The following is a 19983-nucleotide window of genomic DNA, read 5'->3' on the forward strand; positions in this document are numbered from 1 at the left end:
AATTGCGTTAAATTTTTTATAGATATATGCTTTAAAAATGTTTCTATAAACCTATGTAATTAAAATCAAAAACAGGACGTTTTTTGTTAAAAAACAGGAGACTTGACAGGTATGTAACAGGGAACCATACTTCCGGAGGTAGAAATTGAGAAAATAAAATATTACTAGTCTGTGGGTCAGTGACTAAAATATAGAACACATTTAATCAATCACAATTTATCAAATAATATCAATACACATTTTTCCTGGTCAGTGCCCTCTATTGCCCCCTTTTACCTATAAATGTTATCAAACTTATCTGTATCTAAGCACATAAACAAAAAATTAATGTTAGAAGATAAAACTAATTACTTACCTGCTATAGACCATTTATGACTTATCTCTAAATTTTGAGGATGTGCAGATGAATCTCTGGAAGAAAAAAAAATACAAACTTAATATTTTTGCAGGTAATGCATGATAGTTTTACTAACTCTTTTTTAAGCACTAACCCGAAATACAACTTTTTTTCCATCAGAACTTTATAATGAAAACAATATCAGCACTATTATTTTAACTAACTAAAGTAATTTTGTAACTTAATGCTATAAAAAAATAAGAGTAAAAACTGGACATGTTTGTTATCATGACAAATTTCAAAGTCATTCTCAAAATGCTTATATTGTAGATACAAAAATTGAAAGAGTTAAAAATTAGTAAGGACTAAATCTAAATTTTTTGTAAAAACACATTTTTCTGAAGCACGAGCAATATTATACAAAAAGGGTTTATTTAATTTATTTCTGATATCAATACAAGAAAGTTAAAATCTATGATTGTTTCCTTGTGAATAGTTAAACCCCATATTTTTTGATGTTATTCTCTTTTGGGCAATTAATAATTAAAATTAGAATCAATAATTAATAATTAAAATTAGCAATTAATAATTAAAATTAGTGACACTTATTTAAATATTCAAGCAAGCAATAATCTGCACAAAAATTCTATTTCAATAGGGACTTTTTTAAGGAAACTTACTAAATTTTAGGGAATTTTCTAAAATGCACAAAAACCAGGAGAATATTTATTAAACCAGGAGAAACTGGCAAAATACTGTAGCCTATTGGAAAATGCAATTGAGTTTGCAGCTATGTACAAGCATGAAAAAAAATAATAACGCATGCAGAATTAGTAGCTGTGGTAACTGGCAGGGCACTGGGCCCATGTCCAAAAGATCGTTGAGTCACAAAGTCCCCCGTGTTCCCATAACAAATCACACCTCTGGGGATACTGATATAGGAGCTTTCTTGTCTTCTAAATTGAGTTTAAAAGTACAAGACTACGGAGTTGGACATCAGTAGACGCAATCCCAAAATTGGGTCGACTGATCAACTACGGTTTTAAAATATAAAATTAAATCAAGTGACAAGGGGGAGCAATCATACTCATGGTTTCAGACCATGAGTCACCATTAATTCTATGGATAATGTTCTGCCCATAGATAGCTCACTTCATTATTAAGTAATAACTTGTTCCGAAGCAAGCCGAGGAGAAATATTAAATCAATATGAATTTTTCATAAATTTAGATTTCATTTTTACTTGATTAAATTATTAAGAAAAAGGACAGAATCTTGTACTAGTGTGCAGCAATATAACAACCTTATAATGTACACTGAAATTATCAAAACATTTCTTGAAAAATAATAGTATAGCTAACATTGAAAATAAAGCATGCCAATATATACAAATAAAATAAAAGTAATAATTACACGGCCTTTCGAAGCTGTTCCAAATCTGATCTATCTTTTTCAGATGACGTGTTAGAAATCACATCAATTTCAGAATATCAAATTTTAATTAAGGAAACATTGTAATTAGAGAAGTATACAATAACATGCTGTGGAGCTACAGAACGAATTTACAATGTAACTTTTAACCAATGGTCATCAAACAAATAGAGTTTGTCTGAAGTCCCATGCCATTTGTATGGACCTGCGGCGGTGACTTTGGTAGCGAGGTAAAACTATTTCAAGTAAGGGTGTGGGGTCACTGTTTAGGGTAAGTTTTGCCTCCAGTCAGCCAAGAGAAATGAACTCTTTCTTCGGTCAATTGTGTTAGCTCTAGAGTGACAAGAATTACCCTCCCAGAAATGTGCTAGTCTTGTTTCCATAGCAGCAGAAAGCCTCAGACTTTGTGGCGAGGGGAGTTCTTACCATAGTCAAACTAGAGGTATAGTATAAAGTGCAAATTGTCACTTTTATCTGGTTAAAAAACATTTTATCTGTTATCATACAAACATCACAAAAGCTTCCTTATAATATGATATACTTTTTTTTAATTGCAAATAGAATAACTAAACTGTTTTTCAGCTAAATTTGTTCAGTTATTAGTACAAAATGATGCAGCAACAAACTGGGATTTGAAATCAAATATTCTGTCATTTGACTGCAAAATAAAAAACACCTGTTAGGCTAAAAACAAAATGAAGTATGAATTTTATAAAATTCTTTCACATTTTGCAAAAAAATATATTATTAAAAACCATTTTTTTTTTTTGCAATCAAAACACTTATATCAAAAAATTATTTTGCTTAAAAAGTACTGAAAATAATAATAAAAGGAACACAGTTTAAGATATTTATTCATAGTGAAAGGGTTTCAAATTTAAATACTTAATTAAAGCAAAAATATTTCTTACTACTCCTATATTATTTAAATAAAACAGAAATTAGCAGTTTCGGATTAACCCCTTTGAAAATAAAAAAGAAAAAGATGTAAAACTGCCCAGAAAAAATAATAATAATTCTATAAAATAATAATTATTCTGCCGCAAGGACCTTGAAATATCGAATTTTCTAGAATTCCATATTTCAAAGGCCTCATGGCAGAAGAAAGTTTTATTTTAGATAACTTATTGTATGTATTTATTTTTATTTTGCCTTTGAAATGATATTCCTCAAAAAATAAGTGCCAATTTCACTAATATATAGCCTAGCTGCGTGGCCAAATCTTTCAACAAAAATAAGCTCCTTTTAAGTCATTTTAAGTACTCAAAAAATATTTTTAAGCACTATGTACTTTAACAAAACACAAAATACTTTTCATGATCATGATAAAATAATTACTTTTCTTGATTATATCAGTCACCATAAAAAGATCGAGAGATTTTTCGATTCGATTTCAGAGGGTGGAAAATGAAGACTAAAATCGAGAATATTTTGTAAAATGAAGCAGGATAGCACGAGAGTGCTAAAAATCTCACTGAACTCAGCTCAGTAGACTCGCAAGCATTTCATCAAACATGTAAAATAATTTTACCTTACTATTGACCTACTATTTTATTTACTATTTTGACCTACAGTAGGTCAAAATGGATTGATTGTGGTTGAATGAATTGTGAAAACGTTGAATACAAAGTGAAAAGCAAGCTTTTGCACAATATGTGGCGAAAATAGACATACTAAAGAAAAAAAAATCTTATTTTAGAAAAGGGAAAACTAAGCACTTTTTAAAAACACCCAATGAATAAAGCACCTTTAAGGTCTTTTAAAAAACGAAAATAAGCACCTTTAAACACTTTTCAAAAATGCTATGCACCAGATTCAAGCAACAATAATTGCTCAACATAAAATTATAAAAGTAAAGGTATCCTGGGCACCACAAGAAAAGTAAATGAAATTTCTAAATAAAAATCATCATCAATGGCTCGACAGCCCAGGGTGGACCTACTCAAGAATTTTTTCCAGGCTAACCTTTCCCCTGCTAGTTTTACAAATAAAAATACCTTTGTAAAATGACATTAAAATACAAATTAGGTATTGATGGAATAAAAAGGATACTGAGGGTCCCCATAGGTTATTGTATCATCAACATCTACATTCAGATCTTCATCTTCAGCTGTCTGTCTAACAGAATCTCCATGCAGAGCAGTTAAAACATAAAGGAAATTAAAGAATTACAATTTCACATAAGCACTGATTGCTTGGAAAGGCCATCATAAAAATATACTCAGTTCCTTTCACACAAATTAAAAAATTACTTAAAATTCATTTTAAAGAACAAAAGATGATTTAAATGGAATTCAAATTTTACACAATCATTGATCACTTGAAATCAGGGTTGAGGTTTGTAGATGTCTTAAGCAAAATTTGGACAAGACTTATGGGTGTTCAAAACTGTCTTAGAATGTCCTAAACCTTGAACGTTGGAGAAAGGTAAAAATTCTACGTGAATAACTATTGTACACATAATTATATAGATTTATAAATATTTGAAACTTTTTATACAATTTGCTGTAACTTATTAATGGAAATAAGAAAAGATTTATAACTTATGAAGCTCCACAATTCAATGAACAACAAAAGTGAATACCTTTAAATATGAATAAATATGCTTTTAATACTGATAAATTATGCTTTTGCATAAGGATAAATAATGCTATATTAAAAACAATAATAAACTTTTTTAATAAAACAAAAACTTTTCTTCATTCTGTTCAAAAATTAACCTTTCATTTTTCGCTTTTTTTAAAATTGTGAATTCAATGGTTTCGGACAGGACGGTTTAAAATGTGTCCTAAATCTCTGATTGCCCCAAATAAACATAAAAAAGGGATTATTTTAGAAATGAATAATTAAATTTAATTCATCAGATAAATTTTATAAAGGCAATTATAGCAGAAAATATTATTTAAAATAATTTTGAACAATATTATTGCACAAAAATCTATTTTATCGCACATAATATATACAAATGCATCATAATGAACTACTGAAAAAATGAAAGATAACAAATGAATCAATGCAATAATTTCATGGTCATTAAGTTATTTTTTAATTTTTGGAAATGGCTCCCTTACCTTTTATACTTTTATTAAAGGTTTACAAATATACAGGGGTGATTGTGAACCTAACTCAAAAATCCTGAAATTTTCTTGAGTAAAATCATTAATAACCCATTTCAAAAAATTAATGTTTTTATAAATTTAAACCATTGATATCTTCAAAACATGAAATTCTAAATAAATTATATACAGCATAATTTAAATGAAGAATTATGTATAAGTTTACTTTTATCTCTAATCACATTTATTATTCTTCGAGAAAATATATTTATAAATGAAAGAAATGCCAAGTATAAATTCTAGTTCTAATATTTTTAAATAAAATATACAAGAATTTTTATACATTAATGTGGTCAATGATTTCTTGAAACTTCTGGACCTTGGATTTCCAGAAACCTACGGAACATGGTTAGCGAAAAATCCGGAAATTCAGAGCACAATCATCTATAAATATAAAGTGTTAAATTTTTTTTCTTAAAAAATTACACTTTAAACAAAGATAATTTTATGATATAAAAATATATTTGTAATATTAAAATTAATTGCACTTTTCAAGAATGTGTTTTTAAACAGTTAAATTATCCATCCCTAGTTTTAGAATGCATAGGAATTAGTACTAACGTAATTTTGATTGAAACTTATTAGCAGAGCAATATATTTATAAATAAAACTATGAAAATTTCATTGAAAGATTTTTTTTTTGTAAAAAAATTTGATTCAAACTAATGATTTTTAAAAATATTAGTTGATTTTAATTGATTTAACTCATTTTTGGAGAAAGGGGCACAAACACACCATTTAAATAAAAAAAAAATTATTAACACTGTGGAGTATATTTTTCACTAATTTTATTTTTCTGCTATTGTCAAGGGTTCTTAAGACACCCCAAAAATTAATAGTAATTCAATTGGAGTAAACACTTTTTATTGAGAAATTTTAAAACTACCAAAGTTTTTCAACTTAAAATGGTTATTGACAAATGAAATTTTTTGAAAATGTATAATTAGTCCTTTTGAGATTTATCATTAGCTTCTTATGATGGATTAAAGTTGCAAGTCAGTAAATGAAAAAATTCCATAGAAAAAGCAAGTGTTTAACTAAATGGTTTGTTCATTAATTTGGTGAATGGTGCCTATATGCTCCATTTTATTTCTTAAATAAAATATAATTTTTCATGCATGAAACTTTTTTGTGTGTCTTAATGAATGTAATATAAGCATATTTCAATGAAAATAACACCACATTCTATAAAATGTATATGGTTGGCCTAAAATGAGTTAAGTCAAGTTGATTTAACACGTTGAATGCCATGGGGGTCACTGGTGACTGGCAAAGCCAAGATTATTAGAAACACATAATTCGAGTAAATTTTGATTACACGAATGATAGCAAAAATTAAATGTTTTGTTGTATATAATATTTTATCAAAATATGCAATGCATACTGAGAAAATCATTTTGGCAGACAGGCAAGACATGTAAAATTAGTGTGGCATTCAACGTGTTAAAGAAATGAACCTAGAGTTTACTTAATTCCCTTTACAAAAATTAAAAAATATGCTGAATTCACAGAGTATCTGCTACATTTTAGAATTTCAAATTCATGACTTTCCATGATTAATTCCAAGAATTTTTCATGACTTAACGAAGTTACTATTTTCCCCGACAAAAACACAACAATAAATTTAAAAAAGCATTATAATAACATTCATTGAACTGATAGGTATAACCAAAACTCTGCATCTTCATTTTATATTTCAATAAAATATGACTGTGAGGGGGGTTTTGTTACAAATTCAGATATTCGGAACACCATGAAATTAAAAATAAGATTTTTTGGTGACCTAAATCCATGACTTTTCATGATTTTTTTTAAAAAAATAGTAAAAATTATGACATTTCATGACAAATTTTGTTTAATACCGGGTGTACTTTCCAGGTGTGAGGATACCCTGAATTCAATAAAATACAGATTAATCAAAAGAAAATGTATGTTTATACGTTTTATCGAGAAAAAAAAACAGGAAGTAATTCTTACATCTATATCCTCCAGGAACTAAACTAAAAGGTCGTATTCTAGTCTCATCACCAATTTCATATTTTTCAAAGCTGTCAGTATCATTGACATTAACATCAGAATCTTCTCCCTTCAAAAAAGAAGAAGATTTAGTTAAATCTATAGTCTGTCTACAACTACAAAAATACAATTATAATTCATTAGTATAAAAGAAGTTAACTCAATTCCACACTGGTGTAAGAAATTAAGAGAATTTGCAAACTTGGTCGATTATCTCTGTAACTACAGGACCGATTTCAATAAAATTTGATATGTACATACATTGATACAATACAAAACAACCATTTCACAATTGTAATGCACAGGCATGATCGTGCGAAACACTCGTTGGAGCCAGAAAATATTAAATAGTGGTTGCTGAATAAACAAAAAAAAAGTTAATAGGGGGTATGGTCCTCTCTCACAGATATACAGGCCTTGCAGCGTGATTTCATATGTGAAATAAGGCACATTATCATTTCCTGTGGCAATTGGCCAGAATTGTCCAGCGGCAATTTAATACTCCAACGAGTATTACGCACGATCATGCATGTGTATTACAATTGCTGAATGGTTACTTGTTTTGTATTGTATCATAATATGTACATATTAAATGTCATTAAAATCAGTCCAGTATTTCAAGAGATAATGATCAAGTCTGCAAATTGTCTCAATTTCTGGTACCTTTAGATTGATGAAAGATGGCACGGTCGATAATACTTGCTCTACATTTGAGATGCCATCTGTACACACCTATTTTGATTTGAATGCGCCTTCTTCAGCAGATAGTAAACATCAAACAGTTCTCATGCTATTTGTGACTGCATAATTGCCCCCATCACGCAATGTGTCTGCTTACATACACTCAACTGCTTTTTGCAACACAAGAGCAGCTGCGAACTTAATACAGCTCTCACGATCAGCACTCAAAGCCTGGTGATCTTAATACAGCTCTCCCGGCTTAGCATGAAGCAGCAATAAATCAACTGGTGGTATCCCTCATTGAATTTTATCACAGAAAAAAATTTGGATGGGAAAGTACTGTAGTGTGTCTACCACTACAAAAATACAACTCCAACTCACCTTTCTATGAGTCATATTAACTCTATTCTATGTTGGGATACCTTAAGATAGATGGCATAATTGATAATACCTTTCCTACAAATCTATAAACAATTTTATATTTACCTAATCATTTTTAAGGTACAGGACAAAAGCAGATACTAGAATGCCAACTGTAAAGGTTTTTGATATTCCAAGTCATAGTAAAGATGAAAATAAAAACTTTTGAACACATCAAAACATTTATCTTTTCCACATATAAAATAAAATAGTTTTAACTTGCTAAAAACTTTTTCTTTTCTTGGGAAAGAAATTATCCGGAAATTAACATGTTTGCCTAAAAATAAAACAATAATATGGTAAGCTCGTAAAAATCTTCATATGATGCGTTATCACTAGTTTTATTATTTTTTCCCCTTCATATTGCAGTGATATCAAATACTAAAAACTCACTCCCTTTTCGACCTTGTCTGAACATTCAATATGTTATTCTTTAGGGAAAACCCTTTCACAAGATATCAAACATCAAAAAGATAGCATATCAAAAAGTAGCAATGAAAAATATTACACGTAACGATAATTAATAAACACGATATTGTGAGTGTTGATGAATTTTATTTGGACAACGAAAAAATTGACAGATGCAAGAATAATAGGAATTAGTTAAATTGTAAAACTATTATAGATATTTTTTGACAATACATTGTGATATTTAAATTACTAGTTATAGGGACAATGGCAACAACCGAGAGAAACAGCAAATTTTATTTAAAAGAGGAATGAATAAATGAACCTGTATGCAGAAAGCCACATGCTTATTGATTTCTTCGGCTGTACCTGACATCCTTAAACTGTAGGCGGGACATTTCACTCCGTTCTTTGCTCTCGCTGAATATCTTGCGACACGAGCTGAATAAGAACATGCTTTATTAGCAGGTATGTGCAATACAACAATATTTGATGCAATAATTTTTACTGAATGAATTTTGTAGAAGTATACAAATTATATAGATTTTAACTAAAAGGTTAGTACCCAGTTTTCATACCAACTTTCATTTCTCTATACAACATAAGAAGAGCCTGGTCTAAAACTGTTATAAATAAAAAATATTTTTAAAGGACAAAAAGAAAAGAAAAATCCTTAACTATCAAAGAAGTTGCATTAACACATAATTATCTAAAGTATTTATTCATACATTAATTATTTAATGTTCCATTTTGCTTAAAATAATCTCGAACACAGTAAATATGCTGCTTAATGTGCTTTAGTGAATAAACCTAATTTCCCCAATTAAAAGACAAGATTAGAATTAATCATTTTAAGAACCAAATAAAAGAGGCACATCAATAATTGTGAACTAACCCCTACAAAGTTCATTACTGCACCTGTTGAAAACAAGAAATAAGTGTATGACCCCTGAATTCATCACCATAAAAAATTAGAAATTAATTTATCTTCCATAATATAATAAGAAATGATCTGATTAGTGTATTTTTAATTGGCAGCTGCATCCTGTAAAGAAAAAAAAATGTAGATTTTTTTCCATTCCTTTTTTTTTTCTTAATAAAGTTTTTTTTTTTTTAATAACTTCTATTTAACGAACTTCCATTTTGCGAACTTCTCTATTTTGAGATTTTTTTTTCGAGGAACTAAGAAAATTTTGGAAATTTCTTCATAAAATAACTTTGAAATAGCAAAGTGAAATTTCCTTTGAGATCCACTTTCCCAAAATATTTCAAACTTGTTAGCTCATTTTATGGGGGAAATGACCTTGAATTGATTTTTGATGCCACTTAACTTTTAGAGAAAGCAGTAAAATTCCTTTCCCTCGTTGTTTGTATTTCAAACGAAAAACTCAGACAAACTTAATGGATTTTATCGCTAGTAATTAAAGTTAAGCGCGCATACGGTTACGTATATTTAAAATTACTTTTATTATAAATGCAACAATAATTTTATGCACAAATTTAGCTTTTTTTGGTTAAAAATATTTAGCATGATAGTGTAACACTAGATAATGTTTTGTTCTTTTCCTGTTACCTATGCAGATTTCTTTAACGATTAAGATTTATAAAATAAATAGTAGATACTAGTTTTCAAGTGTATCAATTGCTTTTTTTATCATCTCCAGTGTTTACGAATTTAAAAACTCGTTTTGTGTTGTTTAAGTACGTCAACAGGTGATTTTCTACTTAATGAATTTTCCATATAACGAACTTATTAATCGGATTTAGTGACAACGTTATATAGAGGACCGACTGTACATTAAAAAACATATAAAATATATTTCAGATTGAATAAATGTAACATCACAATACATTTTTTATCATACAAGCAACTGTTTTCAATTTGAAGAATGCTAAAATCCAACTTATTCATTGCATAACAAAATCAAAAGTTGATTTTTTCAAAACATGAACAATAACTAAACTTTATATTTTTATAATTTTCTAAAGAAAAATGCCAAAATATTAAGGAAAATTTGTTAATATACTCACCAGACATCTTTAAATTTCATTTAAAAACACCATAAATTTCACTCAAAAATTAAAGTAAAGACGTAAACAATCGGCACACTTGGAAGGCCTCAGGTGATGCCAGATTCTGAAAAAGAAATTGTATTCATAGATAATATATCTCGCAAAACGTTTATAGAGGGCAGTAGCTGCAAAAAATGGACTTAAATTATCCCACTGATGATTTAGAGGGTTTAATTTACAACTAAGTAAAGTGGGACGTATATGTCCCAGTACTGTACAAAGGGATAATCCATAAATATTTTTCAAACATTGATTCATTCATTAAATTAAATTTAATTAATTTAAGTTTCATATGGGAGAAAAAATTCTAATTATTTAATAAAAAATTAACTAAAATAAAATGTATCTTTGTTAAAAAATTACCATATGTTCAATTAATTTTTTTTTCTTCGTAAACACAGCATTTATGTTATTTTAAATTAGAAAAATATATATTTGTTTCTAGCAAAAGAATCTTGATGAGAGGAGAGAGCTTTTGAAGCGAAACTGTCGTAGGCTTCACGTATCACCGTGGACTGGAAGGTAGGCCACCAGACAAGCAAGTTCACTGCAGGAGGGAGGGGTCCTGGGTTCGAATCCCAGGGACGGTCAAATTTTCAAAAAATGCTCTTTTTTTATTTTGTTTTTTTTAAATTACATTATTTTTTTTATGTGTTTTTCAATGTTCTGGATTTTCCTGCATGTAGGGAAAAAAAGTTTTATAGGGAAAATGGGAAAAAACTGGAAAAATCCAGGAAAATCAGTTTATTTGCTCTTTTTCGACTTCCATTGTAACATTTTGGATATTCTAGCATGCATGGGGTGTTTTCTGTGTGTGAAGTTCAGCAAAGAGAGCGTAAAGAAATAATAAAAAAAAGGATAAAAAAATAAAATGGCTCGAGAAAGGTTCAAATTTCAAGACCCCCTAGCTCCTTTTAATATCAAGATTTAATTTTCAAACTCGGACTCTAGGTAGGAGTCTATGGTCCGATCAAGGCTGCTGAAGAGAATTTTTATAGGCCAATTAGGGGGGTCACAGTCAGGGCTAAAGAGAATAGAAGGGCTGGTTCACTCCTTTGAAGTAGCTCTCGCCGCGCCAATCCTCCTATTTTCTCTAGTGAGGTCACTTTGGCGCAAAGCTCGCACTTTTACTTCAAGAACGGAGCGTTCGGCCTTACTATCTCTTACTAATATAGGAGCATATCTTTTTGCGAGATATTCTAAGACATTTGTTATTTTCTATAATGACTTTCCTCAGTGTTTGCAGTGAATTTACAAGAATTTAAAACTATTATAGAAATGCCAGTTTGCGCGATTGCAACTTGAAAAAATTTTGATAGAAAAACAAAAGAACAAAATTTAATTTTCAGCGTGTTCTCTAAAGTAAATGAAAAACTATGTAAAGAATGGATTTCGAAATGATACAGTTGATATAAAACAGTAATACGTTTATTCTGTCGTTAAAAACTTTTATAAAAATTCATTATCTAAATAGAAACCGCCTCGTTACTTAAAAAGAAAGGCAGGTGAAAAAAATTGAAAAATGGATAAAGTCGAAGAAAATTAAAATGTAAATGAAAAGTATCAATAAAATATACAGTACATAGTTGGAATTCTCTTAATTTCATAACATAATTTTTAATGAAGTTATTCTACATATTTATTATTTTTTTTAAAAATTTTACGTCGTACGTTAAATCCAGGTCCAATCGTTTTAACATACGACGAAATTAACGTCGTCAAGGAAATTTTCTAAGTACCGAAAACTTCTGAATGTTTTCTAAGTACCGAAATCGTCAGAATTTTTCTAAGTACCGAAATCGTCAGAAATTTTCTAAGTACCGAAAACTTCTGAGTCTTTTCAAAGTACCGAAAAAGGCAGAAATTTTCTAAGGACCGAAATCAACAGAATTTTTCTAAGTACCGAATTCGACTGAATTTTTCTAAGTACCGAAAACTTCTGAATGTTTTCTAAGTACCGAAAAAGGCAGAAATTTTCTAAGTACCGAAAAAGGCAGAAATTTTCTAAGTACCGAAAACTTCTGAATGTTTTCTAAGTACCGAAAACGTCAGAAATTTTCTAAGGACCGAAAAGGTCAGAAATTTTCTAAGATCCGAAATCATCAGAATTTTTCTAAGTACCGAAATCATCGGAAATTTTCTAAGTACCGAAAACTTCTGAATGTTTTCTAAGTACCGAAAACGTCAGAAATTTTCTAAGATCCGAAAACTTCTGAGTCTTTTCAAAGTACCGAGAAAGGCAGAACGTCAGAAATTTACTAAGTACCGAAAACTTTTGAGTCTTTTCAAAGTACCGAAATCGACTGAATTTTTCTAAGTACCGAATTCGACAGAAATTTTCTAAGTACCGAAAACTTTTGAGTCTTTTCAAAGTACCGAAATCGACTGAATTTTTCTAAGTACCGAATTCGACAAAATTTTTCTAAGTACCGAAAACTTCTGAATGTTTTCTAAGTACCGAAAACGTCAGAAATTTTCTAAGATCCGAAAACTTCTGAGTCTTTTCAAAGTACCGAGAAAGGCAGAACGTCAGAAATTTACTAAGTACCGAAAACTTCCGAGTCTTTTCAAAGTACCGAAAAAGGCAGAAATTTTCTAAGTACCGAAATCAACAGAATTTTTCTAAGTACCGAAAACGTCAGAAATTTTCTAAGTATCGAAAACTTCTGAATGTTTTCTAAATACCGAAATCGTCAGAATTTTTCTAAGTACCGAAAACGTCAGAAATTTTCTAAGTACTGAAAACTTCCGAGTCTTTTCAAAGTACCGAAAAAGGCAGAAATTTTCCAAGTACCGAAATCAACAGAATTTTTCTAAGTACCGAATTCGACTGAATTTTCCTAAGTACCGAAAACTTCTGATTGTTTTCTAAGTACCGAAAAAGGCAGATATTTTCTAAGTACCGAAAACTTCAGAATAATTTCTAAGTACCGAAAACGTCAGAAATTTTCTAAGGACGGAAAAGGTCAGAAATTTTCTAAGATCCGAAATCATCAGAATTTTTCTAAGTACAGAAATCGTCAGAATTTTTCTAAGTACCGAAATCGACAGTACTTTTCGAAGTACTGAAATCAAAAGAATTTTTCTAAGTACCGAAATCGGCAGAATTTTTCTAAGTACCGAAAACTTCTGAGTCTTTTCAAAGTACCGAAAAAGACAGAAATTTTCTAAGTACCGAAATCAAAAGAATTTTTCTAAGTACCGAAAACGTCAGAAATTTTCTAAGTACTGCAAACTTCTGAGTCTTTTCAAAGTACCGAAATCGGCAGAATTTTTCTAAGTTCCGTAATCGTCTAAATTTTTCTAAGTACCGAAATCATCACAATTTTTCTAAGTACCGAAAACGTCAGAAATTTTCTAAGTACCGAAAACTTCTGAGTCTTTTCAAAGTACCGAAATCGACGGAATTTTTCTAAGTACCAAGTTCAACAGAATTTTTCAAAGTACCGAAAACGTCAGAAATTTTCTAAGTACCGAAAACTTCAGAGTCTTTTCAAAGTACCGAAATCGACGGAATTTTTCTAAGTACCAAATTCAACAGAATTTTTCTAAGTACCGAAAACTTCTGAATGTTTTCTAAGTACTGAAAAAGGCAGAAATTTTCTAAGTACCGAAAACTTCTGAATGTTTTCAAAGTACCGAAATCGACCGAATTTTTCTAAGTACCAAATTCAACAGAATTTTTCTAAGTACCGAAATCGATTGAATTTTTCTAAGTACCGAAAACGTCAGAAATTTTCTAAGTATCGAAAACTTCTGAATGTTTTCTAAATACCGAAATCGTCAGACTTTTTCTAAGTACCGAAAACGTCAGAAATTTTCTAAGTACCGAAATCATCAGAATTTTTCTAAGTACAGAAATCGTCAGAATTTTTCTAAGTACCGAAATCGACAGTACTTTTCGAAGTACTGAAATCAACAGAATTTTTCTAAGTACCGAAAACGTCAGAAATTTTCTAAGTACTCTGCAAACTTCTGAGTCTTTTCAAAGTACCGAAATCGGCAGAATTTTTCTAAGTACCGTAATCGTCAGAATTTTTCTAAGAACCGAAATCATCAAAATTTTTCTAAGTACCGAAAACGTCAGAAATTTTCTAAGTACCGAAAACTTCAGAGTCTTTTCAAAGTACCGAAATCGACGGAATTTTTCTAAGTACCAAATTCAACAGAATTTTTCAAAGTACCGAAAAAGGCAGAAATTTTCTAAGTACCGAAATCAACAGAATTTTTCTAAGTACCGAAATCGACAGAATTTTTCTAAGTACCGAAATCAACAGAATTTTTCTAAGTACCGAATTCGACAGAATTTTTCTAAGTACCGAAAACTTCTGAATGTTTTCAAAGTACCGAAATCGACGGAATTCTTCTAAGTACCAAATTCAACAGAATTTTTCTAAGTACCGAAATCGACTGAATTTAAACGTCAGAAATTTTCTAAGTACCGAAAAAGGCAGAAATTTTCTAAGTACCGAAATCAACAGAATTTTTCTAAGTTCCGAAATCGACAGAATTTTTCTAAGAACCGAAATCAACAGAATTTTTCTAAGTACCGAATTCGACAGAATTTTTCTAAGTACCGAAAACTTCTGAATGTTTTCTAAGTACTGAAAAAGGCAGAAATTTTCTAAGTACCGAAAACTTCTGAATGTTTTCTAAGTACCAAAATCGACAGAATTTTTCTAAGTACCGAAAACGTCAGAAATTTTCTAAGATCCGAAATCATCAGAATTTTTCTAAGTACAGAAATCGTCAGAATTTTTCTAAGTACCGAAGTCGACAGTACTTTTCGAAGTACTGAAATCAACAGAATTTTTCTAAGTACCGAAAACGTCAGAAATTTTCTAAGTACTGCAAACTTCTGAGTCTTTTCAAAGTACCGAAATCGGCAGAATTTTTCTAAGTACCGTAATCGTCAGAATTTTTCTAAGAACCGAAATCATCACAATTTTTCTAAGTACCGAAAACGTCAGAAATTTTCTAAGTACCGAAAACTTCAGAGTCTTTTCAAAGGACCGATATCGACGGAATTTTTCTAAGTACCAAATTCAACAGAATTTTTCTAAGTACCGAAATCGATTGAATTTTTCTAAGTACCGAAAACGTCAGAAATTTTCTAAGTATCGAAAACTTCTGAATGTTTTCTAAATACCGAAATCGTCAGACTTTTTCTAAGTACCGAAAACGTCTGAATTTTTCTAAGTACCGAAAACTTCTGAATGTTTTCTAAGTACCGAAAAAGGCAGAAATTTTCTAAGTACCGAAAACTTCTGAATGTTTTCTAAGTACCGAAAACGTCAGAAATTTTCTAAGGACCGAAATCATCAGAAATTTTCTAAGTACCGAAATCGACAGTACTTTTCGAAGTACTGAAATCAACAGAATTTTTCTAAGTACCGAAAACTTTTGAGTCTTTTCAAAGTACCGAAATCGACGGAATTTTTCTAAGTACCAAATTCAACAGAATTTTTCTAAGTACCGACTTCGACTGAATTTTTCTAAGTACCGAAATCGTCAGAATTTTTCTAAGTACCGAAATCGACAGTACTTTTCGAAGTACTGAAATCAACAGAATTTTTCTAAGTACCGAAATCGGCAGAATTTTTGGAAGTACTGAAAACTTCTGAATGTTTAATAAGTATCGAAATCGTAAGAATTTTTCTAAGTACCGAAAACGTCAGAAATTTTCTAAGTACCGGAAACTTCTGAGTCTTTTCAAAGTACCGAAAAAGGCAGAATTTTTCTAAGAACCGAGAACATCGGAAATTTTCTAAGTACCGAAAACGTCTGAAATTTTCAAAGTACCGAAAAAGGCAGAAATTTTCTAAGTACCGAAATCAACCGAATTTTTCTAAGTACCGAAATCGGCAGAATTTTTCTAAGTACCGAAAACTTCTAAGTCTTTTCAAAGTACCGAAAAAGGCAGAATTTTTCAAAGTACCGAAATCGTCAGAATTTTTCTAAGTACCGAAAACTTCCGAGTCTTTTCAAACTACCGAAAAAGGCAGAAATTTTCTAAGTACCGAAATCATCAGAATTTTTCTAAGTACCGAAATCGTCAGAATTTTTCTAAGTACCGAAATCGACAGTACTTTTCGAAGTACTGAAATCAAAAGAATTTTTCTAAGTACCGAAATCGGCAGAATTTTTCTAAGTACCGAAAACTTCTGAGTCTTTTCAAAGTACCGAAAAAGACAGAAATTTTCTAAGTACCGAAATCAAAAGAATTTTTCTAAGTACCGAAAACGTCAGAAATTTTCTAAGTACCGAAAACTTCAGAGTCTTTTCAAAGTACCGAAATCGACGGAATTTTTCTAAGTTCCAAATTCAACAGATTTTTTCAAAGTACCGAAAAAGGCAGAAATTTTCTAAGTACCGAAATCAACAGAATTTTTCTAAGTACCGAAATCGACAGAATTTTTCTAAGTACCGAAATCAACAGAATTTTTCTAAGTACCGAATTCGACAGAATTTTTCTAAGTACCGAAAACTTCTGAATGTTTTCAAAGTACCGAAATCGTCAGACTTTTTCTAAGTACCGAAAACGTCAGAAATTTTCTAAGTACTGAAAACTTCTGAGTCTTTTCAAAGTACCGAAAAAGGCAGAAATTTTCCAAGTACCGAAATCAACAGAATTTTTCTAAGTACCGAATTCGACTGAATTTTTCTAAGTACCGAAAACTTCTGAATGTTTTCGAAGTACCGAAAACGTCAGAAATTTTCTAAGTACCGAAAACGTCAGAATTTTTCTAAGTACCGAAATCAACAGAATTTTTCTAAGTACCGAAATCGACAGTACTTTTCGAAGTACTGAAATCAACAGAATTTTTCTAAGTACCGAAATCGGCAGAATTTTTGGAAGTACTGAAAACTTCTGAATGTTTAATAAGTATCGAAATCGTAAGAATTTTTCTAAGTACCGAAAACGTCAGAAATTTTCTAAGTACCGGAAACTTCTGAGTCTTTTCAAAGTACCGAAAAAGGCAGAATTTTTCTAAGAACCGAGAACATCGGAAATTTTCTAAGTACCGAAAACGTCTGAAATTTTCAAAGTACCGAAAAAGGCAGAAATTTTCTAAGTACCGAAATCAACAGAATTTTTCTAAGTACCGAAAACTTCTGAATGTTTTCTAAGTACTGAAAAAGGATGAAATTTTCTAAGTACCGAAAACTTCTGAATGATTTCTAAGTACCGAAATCATCAGAATTTTTCTAAGTACCGAAATCGACAGTACTTTTCGAAGTACTGAAATCAAAAGAATTTTTCTAAGTGCCGAAATCGGCAGAATTTTTCTAAGTACCGAAAACTTCTGAGTCTTTTCAAAGTACCGAAAAAGACAGAAATTTTCTAAGTACCGAAATCAAAAGAATTTTTCTAAGTACCGAAAACGTCAGAAATTTTCTAAGTACCGAAAACTTCAGAGTCTTTTCAAAGTACCGAAATCGACGGAATTTTTCTAAGTACCAAATTCAACAGAATTTTTCTAAGTACCGACTTCGACTGATTTTTTCTAAGTACCGAAATCGTCAGAATTTTTCTAAGTACCGAAATCGACAGTACTTTTCGAAGTACTGAAATCAACAGAATTTTTCTAAGTACCGAAATCGGCAGAATTTTTGGAAGTACTGAAAACTTCTGAATGTTTAATAAGTATCGAAATCGTAAGAATTTTTCTAAGTACCGAAAACGTCAGAAATTTTCTAAGTACCGGAAACTTCTGAGTCTTTTCAAAGTACCGAAAAAGGCAGAATTTTTCTAAGAACCGAGAACATCGGAAATTTTCTAAGTACCGAAAACGTCTGAAATTTTCAAAGTACCGAAAAAGGCAGAAATTTTCTAAGTACCGAAATCAACCGAATTTTTCTAAGTACCGAAATCGGCAGAATTTTTCTAAGTACCGAAAACTTCTAAGTCTTTTCAAAGTACCGAAAAAGGCAGAATTTTTCAAAGTACCGAAATCGTCAGAATTTTTCTAAGTACCGAAAACTTCCGAGTCTTTTCAAACTACCGAAAAAGGCAGAAATTTTCTAAGTACCGAAATCATCAGAATTTTTCTAAGTACCGAAATCGTCAGAATTTTTCTAAGTACCGAAATCGACAGTACTTTTCGAAGTACTGAAATCAAAAGAATTTTTCTAAGTACCGAAATCGGCAGAATTTTTCTAAGTACCGAAAACTTCTGAGTCTTTTCAAAGTACCGAAAAAGACAGAAATTTTCTAAGTACCGAAATCAAAAGAATTTTTCTAAGTACCGAAAACGTCAGAAATTTTCTAAGTACCGAAAACTTCAGAGTCTTTTCAAAGTACCGAAATCGACGGAATTTTTCTAAGTTCCAAATTCAACAGATTTTTTCAAAGTACCGAAAAAGGCAGAAATTTTCTAAGTACCGAAATCAACAGAATTTTTCTAAGTACCGAAATCGACAGAATTTTTCTAAGTACCGAAATCAACAGAATTTTTCTAAGTACCGAATTCGACAGAATTTTTCTAAGTACCGAAAACTTCTGAATGTTTTCAAAGTACCGAAATCGTCAGACTTTTTCTAAGTACCGAAAACGTCAGAAATTTTCTAAGTACTGAAAACTTCTGAGTCTTTTCAAAGTACCGAAAAAGGCAGAAATTTTCCAAGTACCGAAATCAACAGAATTTTTCTAAGTACCGAATTCGACTGAATTTTTCTAAGTACCGAAAACTTCTGAATGTTTTCGAAGTACCGAAAACGTCAGAAATTTTCTAAGTACCGAAAACGTCAGAATTTTTCTAAGTACCGAAATCAACAGAATTTTTCTAAGTACCGAAATCGACAGTACTTTTCGAAGTACTGAAATCAACAGAATTTTTCTAAGTACCGAAATCGGCAGAATTTTTGGAAGTACTGAAAACTTCTGAATGTTTAATAAGTATCGAAATCGTAAGAATTTTTCTAAGTACCGAAAACGTCAGAAATTTTCTAAGTACCGGAAACTTCTGAGTCTTTTCAAAGTACCGAAAAAGGCAGAATTTTTCTAAGAACCGAGAACATCGGAAATTTTCTAAGTACCGAAAACGTCTGAAATTTTCAAAGTACCGAAAAAGGCAGAAATTTTCTAAGTACCGAAATCAACAGAATTTTTCTAAGTACCGAAAACTTCTGAATGTTTTCTAAGTACTGAAAAAGGATGAAATTTTCTAAGTACCGAAAACTTCTGAATGATTTCTAAGTACCGAAATCATCAGAATTTTTCTAAGTACCGAAATCGACAGTACTTTTCGAAGTACTGAAATCAAAAGAATTTTTCTAAGTGCCGAAATCGGCAGAATTTTTCTAAGTACCGAAAACTTCTGAGTCTTTTCAAAGTACCGAAAAAGACAGAAATTTTCTAAGTACCGAAATCAAAAGAATTTTTCTAAGTACCGAAAACGTCAGAAATTTTCTAAGTACCGAAAACTTCAGAGTCTTTTCAAAGTACCGAAATCGACGGAATTTTTCTAAGTTCCAAATTCAACAGATTTTTTCAAAGTA

The 19983-nt window shown here is 30.5% G+C and overlaps 1 long non-coding RNA gene across 1 annotated transcript; it reads right to left on the reverse strand.

Annotated features, from left to right (window-relative positions):
- Positions 1-1863: 1863 nt before the first annotated feature.
- On the reverse strand, positions 1864-10544 carry LOC147812698 (uncharacterized). Its single transcript, XR_015432314.1, has 5 exons — positions 10441-10544; positions 8735-8850; positions 6862-6970; positions 5168-5268; positions 1864-2426 (listed from the first exon to the last, which is right to left on the reverse strand). It is a non-coding gene; the product is annotated as an uncharacterized LOC147812698 (long non-coding RNA).
- Between the last annotated feature and the right edge of the window lie 9439 nt (positions 10545-19983).

This window comes from Parasteatoda tepidariorum, chromosome 3 (assembly GCF_982258835.1).
Source record: "Parasteatoda tepidariorum strain Cologne lab strain chromosome 3, Ptep-v5.0, whole genome shotgun sequence".
Taxonomy (NCBI): domain Eukaryota; kingdom Metazoa; phylum Arthropoda; class Arachnida; order Araneae; family Theridiidae; genus Parasteatoda; species Parasteatoda tepidariorum.